Genomic DNA, 12740 nt, shown 5'->3' with positions numbered 1-12740 from the left:
ACATAAGTTATCTTAACAGATTCAACAGGACATATATTATCAGTGTCATATAAAAGCTATTAGTCAATAGAGCTCCGGGAGTTGACGTCACTTCTCCCGGCATGCAACAGTTCGAATCGAAACGGCGCCATATTGGCAGGTAGAAGCCGGCAGCTGGACTATTTACTATTGTCAGAAAACTCAATCAAATGGGAAATATGGTAGATTCCTGTTGTGCCCCAGGATGCAGAACAGACGCAGACGACATAAGGAATGAGCCATCTACAGGATTCCCCAAGACCCGGAGCGCCGCAAACGTTGGATCATTGTAATAAAACGCGCTAGTGACCGGGCTAAAATGAAACTGTGGGATCCAGAGAGTAAAGGTTTTCGCTTATGCAGCGACCGCTTCATATCAGGTACTTAAACCAACGTTTCCTCCACTGTGTATGGTATTTATTTTAAATGCTTTTATTACGATTCTTAGTGGGCTTCCTAAACTTATTTTGGCGTGGCTTTTTCTGTCTTATTACTCATAGCAACAAGTAAACATCACGTAAAACGTTGCCTCGTGAGTTCTGCGTGCTGCCGTTTACGTGTTTTATGATCACAGCAATTAACCGGCTAAGCTGTATTTAATTTTTAAGCAATGGTTGATCAATTGTCAGATCACACATAAAAAGCACTTTGGATTGCTATTATCTGTCTCACCGAGACAGGTCTCAGACAGATCCTGAGAAGCTCCTGCCTGACATTTATTTTATTCGCGGAAAAAAATCAGACTAGTGATTTCAATTGGCGTTCAGTTTATACATTCAAACAGCACAGCACTCTATTTAAACTACTTACATGTACATCTATGTTATTTGCCCGTCCGTCCATCCATCCATCCATTTAAACTACTTACATGTAAATCAATGTTATTTGCCCGTCCGTCCATCCATCCATCCATCCATCCATCCATCCATTTAAACTACTTACATGTAAATCAATGTTATTTGTCCATCCATCCATCCATCCATCCATCCATCCATCCATCCATCCATCCATCCATCCATCCATCCATCCATCCATCCATCCATTTAAACTACTTACATGTAAATCAATGTTATTTGTCCGTCCATCCATCCATCCATCCATCCATCCATCCATCCATCCATCCATTTAAACTACTTACATGTAAATCAATGTTATTTGTCTGTCCGTCCGTCCGCCCGCCCGCCCGTCCATCCGTCCGTCCGTCCGTCCGTCCGTCCATCCATCCATCCATCCATCCATTTAAACTACTTACATGTAAATCAATGTTATTTGTCCATCCATCCATCCATCCATCCATCCATCCATCCATCCATCTTCATCCACTTATCCGGAGTCGGGTTACGGGGGCAGCAGCCTAAGTCGAGAGGCCCAGACTTCCCTCTCCCCAGCCACTTGGGCCAGCTCCTCCGGGGGAATCCCAAGGCGTTCCCCGGCCAGGTCCTTTAAGAAGTCCGCTCCGACAGCTTCTGGTGTTTTTAAAGTATCCCAGGGGCATGGTAAGGGTTGGAGATGTTTAGTCTATTTAATTTCTGACTATATAAAATTATTTCTTCGGTTTTAAAGTGTGAAGAAACGCCAAAGTAAAATCTAAGCCAATCCCGTTCATTTTGTTTACCTTTGTTGCCTGCCAACATGGCGTCTACTCTCTGAGAGTCACGTGACGTCCGGAGCTCTATAGGTTCCAGAAGCCTAGTTTTGTGTCAATACGCTTAATTGACGAATTGATTCAATTTTTTACATGCAACACTTCAAAAACACACAAAGCTCAGCTGTTAAGAGGCCAGACAAGAAGTCAAATATTGGAGCAGTGTAAATTATCTGGAAATTTTCCATATAAGACACTTGTAGATTTCCAATCACTTAAATGATCTTTCCAGAGTATTTCTCTTATCCGATGGCACCATCTAGTGGCTGACAAGCATATCACACAAATAGTCTGTCGATACGTTTTATTAAGAATGCGAAAAGACGTATTGCGTAAGAAAATCACTTTTACAAATTTCTGAAAAATCATACATAATTTATGAAAGAAGACTCCGGAAAGCTACTTTAACTTGGAAGACAAATACATCATTATCTGGGAACTCTCAGTCGCTGAGGTGCGAAGAACAGGCCATTTGGATACTTGTTGCCATCTTACTCTTTGCTTGTCATCGTGTGAACTGCCAAAATCACGTGTGATCTTGGAATTCTCCAGTGATTTCATAACCTCGCTTTTAGGGGTGGGAGCTGAAAACGGATTCTTTTTGAGAACTGGTTTCCACTGTGGTAATTCCTAGGAATCGTTTGCCATTTTTGCAAACGATTTCCTTATCAATTCCAGTCGGCGTGAATGATGTCACCACGCACGTTGCCTAGCTTACGCAAGCTATGTTGTGTAGTTTATGCATTTACTCAGCAGGAAACATGGCACCTAAGTGGCACAAACGTTGGAAAGTTTGGTTATACTTTACGAGAAAAGATGACACCACAAATATGCGATAACTTAAAGTGAATGTCGTGTTTTTGACAGCAGCAGCGGTGACGTTTGCACATCCTCTCCTGCTAATGCTGCAGGTACATCGCCTATCATGCTTGCGTCATTTGCCTTAAATGCACACCTCCGCACTAGCAGACTCCAGCAGCAAAAGTCTGACCTGTGGTGAGATTTTTCCCATTTTCCAAACGCTACAGCAACACTGCACCGTACAAGATGACTCTGCCTTCACAAAAAGCATACAAGAGACCATTTGGAAAGATCTTCCCAACCAATACCAATTGATTATTTATCTTTAATAAACTGACAGTTGTAATCATTCCATTAAATGTATGTAATTTTGAGGGTATATTGCCCAACCTCAGATCAGGCTACATAAAAATGTCTGTTAATGAACTACGTATTATGAAGTTATTATTCGCTAAGAGCATAAAGAAGCAGAAAGACACAAATGACATAAAAAGGACCACACCCCCATTCATTTAGTCTAAAAATGAATTGACATTTCTGCGTGCACATATTGGCTCATTTCCATCTTTTGCACTTCCCCACATTTCCCATCCAGTAGTCTTGAGTGAATAGGTTATCCTGATTTTCAAGTGTAAACCTTGGCCCCGCCCCTTTTGCACACTTAATTCACTCTTCGCAGCATTGATGCGAACTACGGTCGGGGATATTACTCACAGACACATTGCTGTGTGAGAATTTTGAGAAGAAGTTGGAGAAAAGACTGAAGTGCCTTTTCCGTCAATATGTATTTTCAAGTGTAAGTATGGAAATATTGATATCAGGGGCTGCGTTAACCGGATATTTTCCGTGTTTGAGTTTATTTATTTATTTTTTATGTACAGCGAACAAATTCAATCGAAATATTCCCATCAGAGCATTATCTCAGACTTTGTCACAAATTCGCAACGTATCTTGCTAATGACAACACGTGTGTATGGGCGCTCGCCGAAGGGCTGTGGACTTCCAAGGGTCTTCCATATGTGGACAGAAGCTCCGAACGCATCTGTAACTGTGGGTCACAGACCAGTGCAGCAGAACCACAAGAGTGCATGTAGGAGGATTTCATCCTGCAGAAGCCCGTGATTTCCAGCCCTGAAAACGCTTCTTTTCAGGGAGTCTAGCTGACGTTTGGTTATCTAATTTGGAGAAGTGTTCTCTGATTTTAAAACTTTAGCTGAAGTAGCGCTTGTTATTTGCACACTTGTTTAATATGCACTCAGAGCCTCACATGCACTTCCACCAAGATCACTTAGTAGACCGTAGCCTGCGGTGTTGGTGTTGGGACTGGGCCATTGAAGCATTTACTTGACACACATTAACTTACTGACAGATGTTCACTATGTGTAACCATAACTCCACATCACATTTTCGCACAGGTTTCCAAAAATTATGCTCTCATGCAAATGACCTTACTACACAAATCACATAATTTCTAAAAGAAAGGTTTACATTGATTGTTTTTTTGTCTTTTTGATACAGACACCAGTGTTTGGTTTTGTGTGCAAGAATTCACACTGACTCTCAGAAAAAGCCCGAAGGTGTGTGTTTTTATGATTTGTGGTTTTCAGTTGTATGTGTAGGAAGAAGATCTGGATGTGATCTGCTGATAAGTTGCTGTGTGAATCACCTCCCTGCTAAGAATCTCTGTATTTTATGCCAAATAATGCTCTCACCATGGAGCACTAACATCCAATCTCTTAATGAGGTGGCGTGTGTTGGGCATTTGCAAAAATGGGTTCCAGCCACAGTCTGCATTTTTTGCAGATTCCTTTCTCTGCGTAGGATTGTGATATTTCCCCAAATTTTTGAAAGGGTCTCTTTATGAAATAATGGTCTCTGCCTGCACATTATTAAAGTGTTTTCACCGTTCACACACACAGATATCTACACGACTAAGTGAATGTTTGATTTTTCGCCTCTGAGATTGATGGAGGTTTGTGGGAAAACTGATTAAGTTATGTGTGGTATGACTGCGTCAGCAAGTGATCCCAGGCCTGTTCTGGTTTGTTAATAGGGAGAACATCAGCCTGCTTAATGAGTTCTGACTCCGTGAATATGACCTCTCTCTAATGATCCATCTCATTTCATTTCCGCTCAGATCTGCGTAGAATAAAGTCATGTTAGATTGATGTACAGGCTCTTCTTTACGCATGTTCTTCCTACTTATAATGCTGCTGATTACACTACTGCTCAAACATTTAGTATAATAATAAGCCAGACTGTGAAAAATCAAGATTTAAACAGAAATTATGTATGTTTTCTTTAAAATTTACTGCAGACAGACTGACAGACCATTGACATTCTAGCTTCATGAATATCTCAGAATACTGTGATTTCACGGCAAAAAATATGGACAGCAGCGTCATTGCAGATAGTATAAAAGACCTCTAAAGTCTGAGTGACAGTAGGGAGTGTGTCTCACTCATTTTGTCAACTCTGCCTACTTGCATACAGAGGTCCCTCGCAATAACGTGGTTCACCTTTCGTGGACTGTGTAGGCAGAATTTTTTTGTGCAGATTTGCATGCTTTTATTTATTTTTATTTTTTAATACAGTATTCCATTGTGTTCTGCTTCCAAAGGTACAACGATTTGAACATCGAAAGTGTTTAAACAAGGGAGAAAAGTGTGAAAATGTTAATGCCTGTCTGAGAAAAGTGTATAACGTGTGTAGTGATCGGGTTTTACAGCCATAAAACATTGTGGCAGTGCACTAGGACGAGTCAAGGAGCCATTATGGTCTACATGTTTTGAAGCCAAGGGGTGGCTAAAACTGAAGTTCCACCTTCATCCACTAGGGGCTAATGGCAGAAGTCAGCAAATTCTCATTGACTTCCATGTTAAAAATGCCAATTTCACAGCAGAAACAAACATGCTTACAGTCTGGTGCAACAACCTATTTTAGGGTTAATAAATCCAGTTTACACTCATGACAACTCCGAGAGGGGGTGAATTTTTTTGTAACTCTTCTGTTTAAGTGGAATGAAATGCCTAAAATTCTGAATAATTAATGAGCATCAGAACCTCATGACTTCAGAGCTAGCTCCAGGGAATGGCCTCCGCCTCACGTTGATAGATGTTTGGCTATTTTGACTCTGAACTTTAGTTGTGTCCTCTGTGTTCCAGTTTGGGTGTTAATCATGGAATTATTTGGACAAAGAGGGCAAGCTGTGGTTATTGACTGCACAGGTCATCCAAGCAGTTTCTGCTTTTTTATTTATTTTTTATTAGTAATTAAAATTATAGTTCAGTACTTTATTTTGCTGGTTGAATGGGGGAAATGCTGTCATTTAAACACTTGGTCAAACATGTTAGCGGGGCTGCTGGCTGGATAAGAAACTTGAGCGGATGCCCGTCTTCTGTCTCATGCCCGAGAAGAGTTGCTAGAGCAGGCAGCTGGCTGTTCCAGTTTCCCGGGGCAGCCGACACATGGACCGGCTCCCATGCAAGGCTGTAGGCATGCTGGAGGTATCATTTGGAATCGTAGGATGTCCAAGGAAGATCCTGTCTTTCTCGGCACAGAAGGGCTCTACTACGATTGGCTATTCATTTAACAGGAAACTATCTTTCCATGCTAAGTGCAGACTGTTCTCCTGCCATGGCCACCAACAGAAAGCTTTTTTGGGGGAGTTTTGTAAAGAGGATGTGAACTTAGCTCTATAATGGTCATAGGCGAGAAAGACTGGACCTTCCTTTGACATACTATAATTCCAAATAATGTGACCAGTCACCTCATTTTGCACGTTTGGAGATCAACAGTACATTAGCCACATGCTAACCCAAAGCTAACAGAGTTTTTCCGGGCGTTTTTAGCAAGAAAAACACGGTAGAGCGACGACGTTGGAGTCGATTTACCGCGTTAGCATGCAGCTAATGTTCTCCGCCTGCGAAGAATGAGCTGATCTGGAAGACGTACGCGGTCGGAGCAATCTGGCTTTGCTTGTAATTTAACAGTCCCAGTCCATATTAGGCGACCAGTATGACTACATTTTCTCACTGAAGCCGGTCGGTCGTGCGGGTGGGCTACTCCAGTCCCCGGAGCCCTTCTTAGCTCCTTGGGTTAGCTAAGTTAGTTAGTGGCTAGATTGGTTTTATTTGTTTCAACCCTGTTCCAAATGTAACAGTCCCACCCTCAGTTCCACCTGTTTTCCCATTTTTCGATTGTCTGGTCATGACTTAGTCAAAAAATCAGTGGTGGGAACATCCCATTTTTGGCTTCAACTTTCCCCCCTGCAGAGCAATGGGCGGGCTATGTCCATATTTTTTTTAGGTCGATGGGACAAGCATGTTTGTGGGGGAGAGTGGCTGTGTCAGCGGGAGCACGCTGTGCCACGGCATCTTTATATACTGGAGGAAGAGATGCGATTCTCTACAACGTCATGAAGAGAGACTTCGACTGAGGCAAGGTGCAAAGGGGGCTAAGAGACTTTTCTTTCACCCTGTAAAGAGTAATTTTAACACTTGCTGGCCCAAGAAAATTATTTAAAAATATGAAAATGTTGCTTAGTATGCCTTTAAATATTGCTGACACAGTTTGGAAGTTGTTTTTGGACCATTACAGTATTGGGAGGTAAAACTGGTCCCAATCAAGTCCTGATGGTCTTGATTGAAAGCTATTATTTTCTGGCATTTTTGAGCCTGTGAACAAACAATGTTGGGTCATGTTTGGGGCAGCAGTAGCTCAGGTGCTAGAGCGGATTGCCTCAAGATCGGAGGGTCATGGGCTTGATTCCAGCTCCCGCCAGGGGTATTCTGCTGTTGTGTCCTTGGGCAAGACACTTCACCCAACTTGCCTGTGTTAGTGGTGGTCAGAGGGTCCGACGGCGCCAAATGGCAGCCCTCTGTCAGACCTCCCCAGAGCGGCTGTGGCTACAAGTAGCTTACCATCACTAGCAGTGTGTGAATGTGAGAGTGCGTGAAAGCGTCTTTGGGTGTCTAGAAAAGCACTATATAAGTTCAATGCATTATTATTATTAGTTGGTGTTGTTTATGGTTGATAAAAGTATCTGATAATCATTAAACTCACATGGTGGCACAGTTGGTTGCAGTGGTGCTCTGCAGTAGAATGCAATAGAAGAAACCACCGTCAGCACATGGCAAAACAAAATGAAATGCAGATGCTTTAACCACCAGGTACAAATTCAAGCTGATAATAGTTCAAATTTAAGATAAAATTACACCTCATTAGTGCCAACGGTAATATTTGAGCATTTATTGTGCCTACCTTTACTCTCAAAGGTTTAAAATGTCATGATCTGGCTCCTTTTAGACATTGAGATATTTTAGACATAAGAGTCTGTGTTTTGTGCAGGTAGGCATGTGATTGTTGGCTAAAGTAGAGCAGAAGATGCTGGAAAAAGCCCCATTAGTAATCAGAATGAAAATCTGGATGTGTGCAGTAATACTGTCATGTTGTGTTCTGGTGTTTGCATGAATGGGTTGGCGCAGTTAAAGATGGCATGCATATGTGTGTGTTTAGTCTGCAGTGGACAGTGTAACGCAGGACAGGAACTACAGACTTGTATGGTTATGTCACTAGTTGGCACTCGGTCATGGAGAGTTCACAGGAAGAATGAAGACAAGAAAAGATAAAAAAAAAAACTAGAATTAATTAAAAACAAAATAAGAAAAGAAGACACTTTATTCTGTGCAATACTCTAGTGATTCGGTGTGAAAGGATTCATCTGGTTGCTATTTTTGGATGCAAGCTATGTAAATACAGACATGAAGAAAGACATTTAGTTCAATTCAAGAGGATACAAAAGGTTTATACAGGTTTTCCTACACGGAAACACAATTTAGAAAGTTCTAATATTTATGAGGATGATTTTTAAGAGCACTTTGTTTTAACATACTGTTTACTTCAAACCAAGCCCCCATAATTTTGCAATAAAATTGAAGCCAACAAGGAAGTGGCAAAATTGCAGTTTATCTTCATCCGCTAGGGGCTGGCACCAGAAATGAGCAAATCGTCATTGACTAACATGTTAAAAATGCCAATGTCACAGCAGAAATAAACGTGTTTACAGCCTGGTTCAAAAAACATTTTAGGTTTAATAGAACAACTCTGAGGGGGTGAATTTTTTTGTAAATCTTCTGTTCAAATGGAATGAAATGTTTAAAATTCTAAATTAATGAGTATCAGAGCCACGTGAATTCAGAGCTAGCACGAATTGACACTCATTTATATGGTTTATCAGCAGCAATAAAACCCCATTGATTTAGGGGTGAATTGCTCTTTTACATTATTGTACTCACCTATACAGATTGTCGACAGGGAAGGTTTTGTTGGTTTAGCGTCGAGGAAACAGCAGAGAATGTCTCAGCTAGTAGAAGCTAACCATTAGCTCCTCCATGCTTGTGTTACTTTTGGAGATAAAGCATCAACGATGCAGAGCAAATGGAGTGAGTGGTTGAGTTGTGTTGCTGTTATTCCAATAGATTTCCAAATAGAAATAAAACTACAGATTCTACAATCTCAAGCTACTTTCTCCTCCAGCAGACTTCTCCATGCTTGATGCAGGTGCTTCTGGAACCCCCCCATGGACTCCTTCAGCTTTACCCAGCATGTTTCTGGCCCCACACACACCAGGGGACACACTCTGGACCTTGTTTTTACCCTGAGTCTAAATGCTGACGGTGTTTGTCCTGAGGACGTTTATATTTCAGATCACCATTACATTTTCTTTAACTTGTCAGTTTCTGCGTCCCCACCTCCTGCTCGCCGTCTGGTTAGTTCTCGTTTTCTTAATGAGAGCACAGCTAGCAAATTTTCTGCAGCTTTTGATCCACCCTGTTCTTCTGATAATGACCCAGATTTTTCAACTTCTCATTTTAACGAGAACTTCCTCTCCATCTGTCAGGTCAGAACCAGATCAGTTCCTGCAGTGAACCCTACTCCCTGGTTTAACGACAGCCTTCGCAGCCTGAAGCACCAATGCAGAAAAATTGAGCGCTCATGGATGAAAACCTGTCTCCACATCCATCTGCTGCACCTAAAGGATCTCTGAAATCCTTTAACTTTGCAGTCAGAGACACAAAGGTTGCTTACTTCTCCAACCTGGTGTCTCAGAGCAAAGGGAACCCCAATGTGCTGTTTAACGCCATCAGCAGCATCGTCTCTCCTGCCTCTCGTACAGCCTCTGTCCACTCTGTTATGGGCCATTCCCATCTGCACCGGGTCGGGCCGGGTAGCGTAGGTTGTTTACGGATCTGGGTGGCCTGGTATTTTTCTGGGCCAACCAAGGCTCATTCTCAGCCCTCTTCTTGAGGTGGTCTGCTTCAGGCCGACCAGGGCCAACACACCCACTGCTGACAGCAAATTCACACCTTCCATTAGAGCAAGCCTCTGATTGGTGGGCAGAATCAGCCCACATGGGCTTAAGGCAAGGATGTGTGGAATCAACCGGGCCAGGCTGGGGCTGACTGGGGCTACCCGGCCCGGGCCGACCCGGTACAGATGGGAATGGCCCATTACAGACTGTGAGAACTTTCTGTCTTTCTTTGTGGACAAAGTCGATAAGGTCAGATCTAGTATCTCTCCTTCAGCCTTATTGCTGCCTCTCCCGACTCCAACCAGGCCCATCATCCTAGATAGCTTTGCTCCTGTTTCTTTGCCTGAGTTAACCAAACTAGTTAACTCTGAAGACCTCTGCATGGCCCCTCGACATCTTACCCTCATCTTTGTTGAAAAAAGTGTTTCAGTCCATCGGTCCCAGCGTGCTCTCTATAATTAATTCTTCTCTGGTTTCTGGTCAGGTCCCTGCTTACTTTAAGAATGCTGTAATCCACCTGCTTCTTAAAAAGCCGAGTCTTGACCCCTCTCTCAATAGCAGCTTCAGACCCATCTCTAAACTTCTGTTCATCTCCAAGATCTTGGAAAATGTTGTGGCTAAACAACTCACAGCTGCTCTTGATGAACATAACATCTATGATAGCTTCCAGTCAGGTTTTTGTAGAGCTCATTCTACTGAAACAGCTCTTCTTAGGGTCTTGAATGATCTTCTGACTCACAGTGATGCAGGGTACTATTCTGTTCAGGTTCTGCTGGACCTGACTGCAGCCTTCGACACTGTTGACCATCAACTGCTACTGAATAGGCTGGGTAGGCCTATCAGGATCTGCTCTGGAGTGGTTCTCCTCATATTTGTCTGAGTGTTCTTTCTCTGTGGCCATCCAAGTTTAGGTCCTCCACCACCTTCCTCACCCACGGTGTCCCACAAGGTTCTGTGCTGGGGCCTCTACTCTTCCTCCTCTATCTGCTTCCTCTTCAGCACATCCTGAGCTCGTTCAAAGGAATCTCCTGCCATCTTTATGCAGATGACATCCAACTGTACGTCTCCTTTAAGCCCCATGAGATGTCTAAGCTGCAGCTGTTACACACCTGCTTAGACGCTATCAAAACCTGGATGGCTGGGAGCTTTTTACAGCTGAATGAAGATAAGATTGAGATCCTCATCTGTGCCCCAGACAAGTATAGCCCTGCACTGAAGCCCTAGGCCCGGGGGCCGGGCTTCGGGCCGACGACTGTGTAATTACCTCGGGGCCGGGCCGGGCGCCTTTATTTTTAATCAAATTCATTAAAAAAAAACTGAAACACTTAAACGCAGCAGCACCTGCTTGCTTCTCACGCAGCTGAATACTCACCTGTTCAGGCTGGTTTTTGTGTGACCACCTTCACCACCCTCTCCTTGTTCTGCTCTTGTTCTGCCTTTCCCAGGATCCACTGATTTCCCTATATCCCATTTTTTAAAAACCTTTTTTTTTAGGGTTAGGGGTTTTATTTTATTTTGCTTTTATTATTTTTTTGTTTGTGTGAAGCGCCTCGTGATTTTTATCTTGAGAGGCACTACACAAAAGATTGTTTTCTTTCTTTCTTTTAAAGTAAGCCAGTATAACCATGTTGCATTATATTGCCTACATATGATGTCATCATGTTCCTCTTAACAGACTTCAGCTACTGGTGCAAGCTCTTATATGCTCAGAAGTTTATTTGAAAATAGTTTATTTACAATAGGTCATAAATCTGAGTGAACATTTACTTGTGAAAATGTGGTTTCAAGTAAAGTTACTTGGACTCAGCAGTCAGGATCCACTTTGTTAAAGATTAATCTCCTAACAGCACAGCTAATAGCTACTACAGGACCCATGTTCACAGATTTCCTCCCCAGTGAATCGCTTCTAATTAAAGCTCAACATAACGACTACAAGAGGGGAGAAGATGGAGTCATTTTTCGCACAAACCAATGATTAGTGCACCACCCCTAAAGCATGGAGGATTATAAGAAAATTATATTTTTCCTTCTGAAATAAAAAAAAAATTCTCATTTTTCACAGTTTGAACTGTCAGCAGTTCAGTTATTTTCGATTTTTGGGGATTTTTCTTCAGCAGTTCCCAAGACTGATCAGCTCCTTCGTGGGTAATGGCCTCTCACATCTTGGGCTAAACACATTATGTTTTTACTGTCCCTGGGTTTGTAACCACATTTTATAAATGTGTTACGGGGAAAATTGCACCAGAGTCTTGATGCAGATCCAGACTTTGATGTATGTTTTATTAGGCAATAGGTTCACTTATCATCACCATGTGAAAAAGAGTAGATTTGATAATGACCTGCAACATCTGTGCACTCTACTGTAATATGTACAGCTTTCTAAGGATATTTTTAGGTTGTGTGCAAATAAGTGATTTAAGTTTGTGTGTGTTCAGAGCATGATACAGTGATACAGTTACAGTGTAAATCTCTCACTTAATTTCTGTTTGTATGCATTGCCACACTGGTGTGTCTGGTTGTTAGTCATCCAGCAGCCCTCTCATACATCAGTAGTGGTGACTTTTTGCTAAGCAGCCCACTGATGGAGGGAGCTTGCCTGAGATTGTCAGTCTTCCTGCCCACACGGAGTTCTCCATGACTGGTATGCATCACTCCAGCCTTCCTGCCCTACTGCCCACACCATGGTCATTATGCGATAAGCTCTATCAATGTTCCCCTGCAGAGAAGGTGTATTCGCAGACATCCACATTTGCACTATTTTTATCTTGAACATGCTTGGTTATCAGCCAGTGATTTGCAAGAGACTGGAAGTGAAGTGTCTAATGCAAATATTATTGATTGTGGTTGATGATTTTAATCAAGATACAAGACTAACAACTGTAACATCTGTAATGTAAGTGAATTTTCAAATCATTTATGCAAACCTAGAATGTTGGCCAATAGATTCATGTATCCACAAGAGAG

The 12740-nt window shown here is 42.3% G+C and overlaps 1 protein-coding gene across 6 annotated transcripts in view; it reads left to right on the top strand.

The window, feature by feature from the left end:
• kcnq5a (potassium voltage-gated channel, KQT-like subfamily, member 5a) overlaps nt 1–12740 on the top strand; it is a 177101-nt gene that overhangs the window by 4044 nt on the left and 160317 nt on the right. The gene's annotated exons all lie outside the window — the stretch shown is intronic.

This window comes from Nothobranchius furzeri, chromosome 12, assembly GCF_043380555.1.
Source record: "Nothobranchius furzeri strain GRZ-AD chromosome 12, NfurGRZ-RIMD1, whole genome shotgun sequence".
NCBI lineage: Eukaryota > Metazoa > Chordata > Actinopteri > Cyprinodontiformes > Nothobranchiidae > Nothobranchius > Nothobranchius furzeri.
This window is presented reverse-complemented; position numbering and strand designations above follow the sequence as displayed.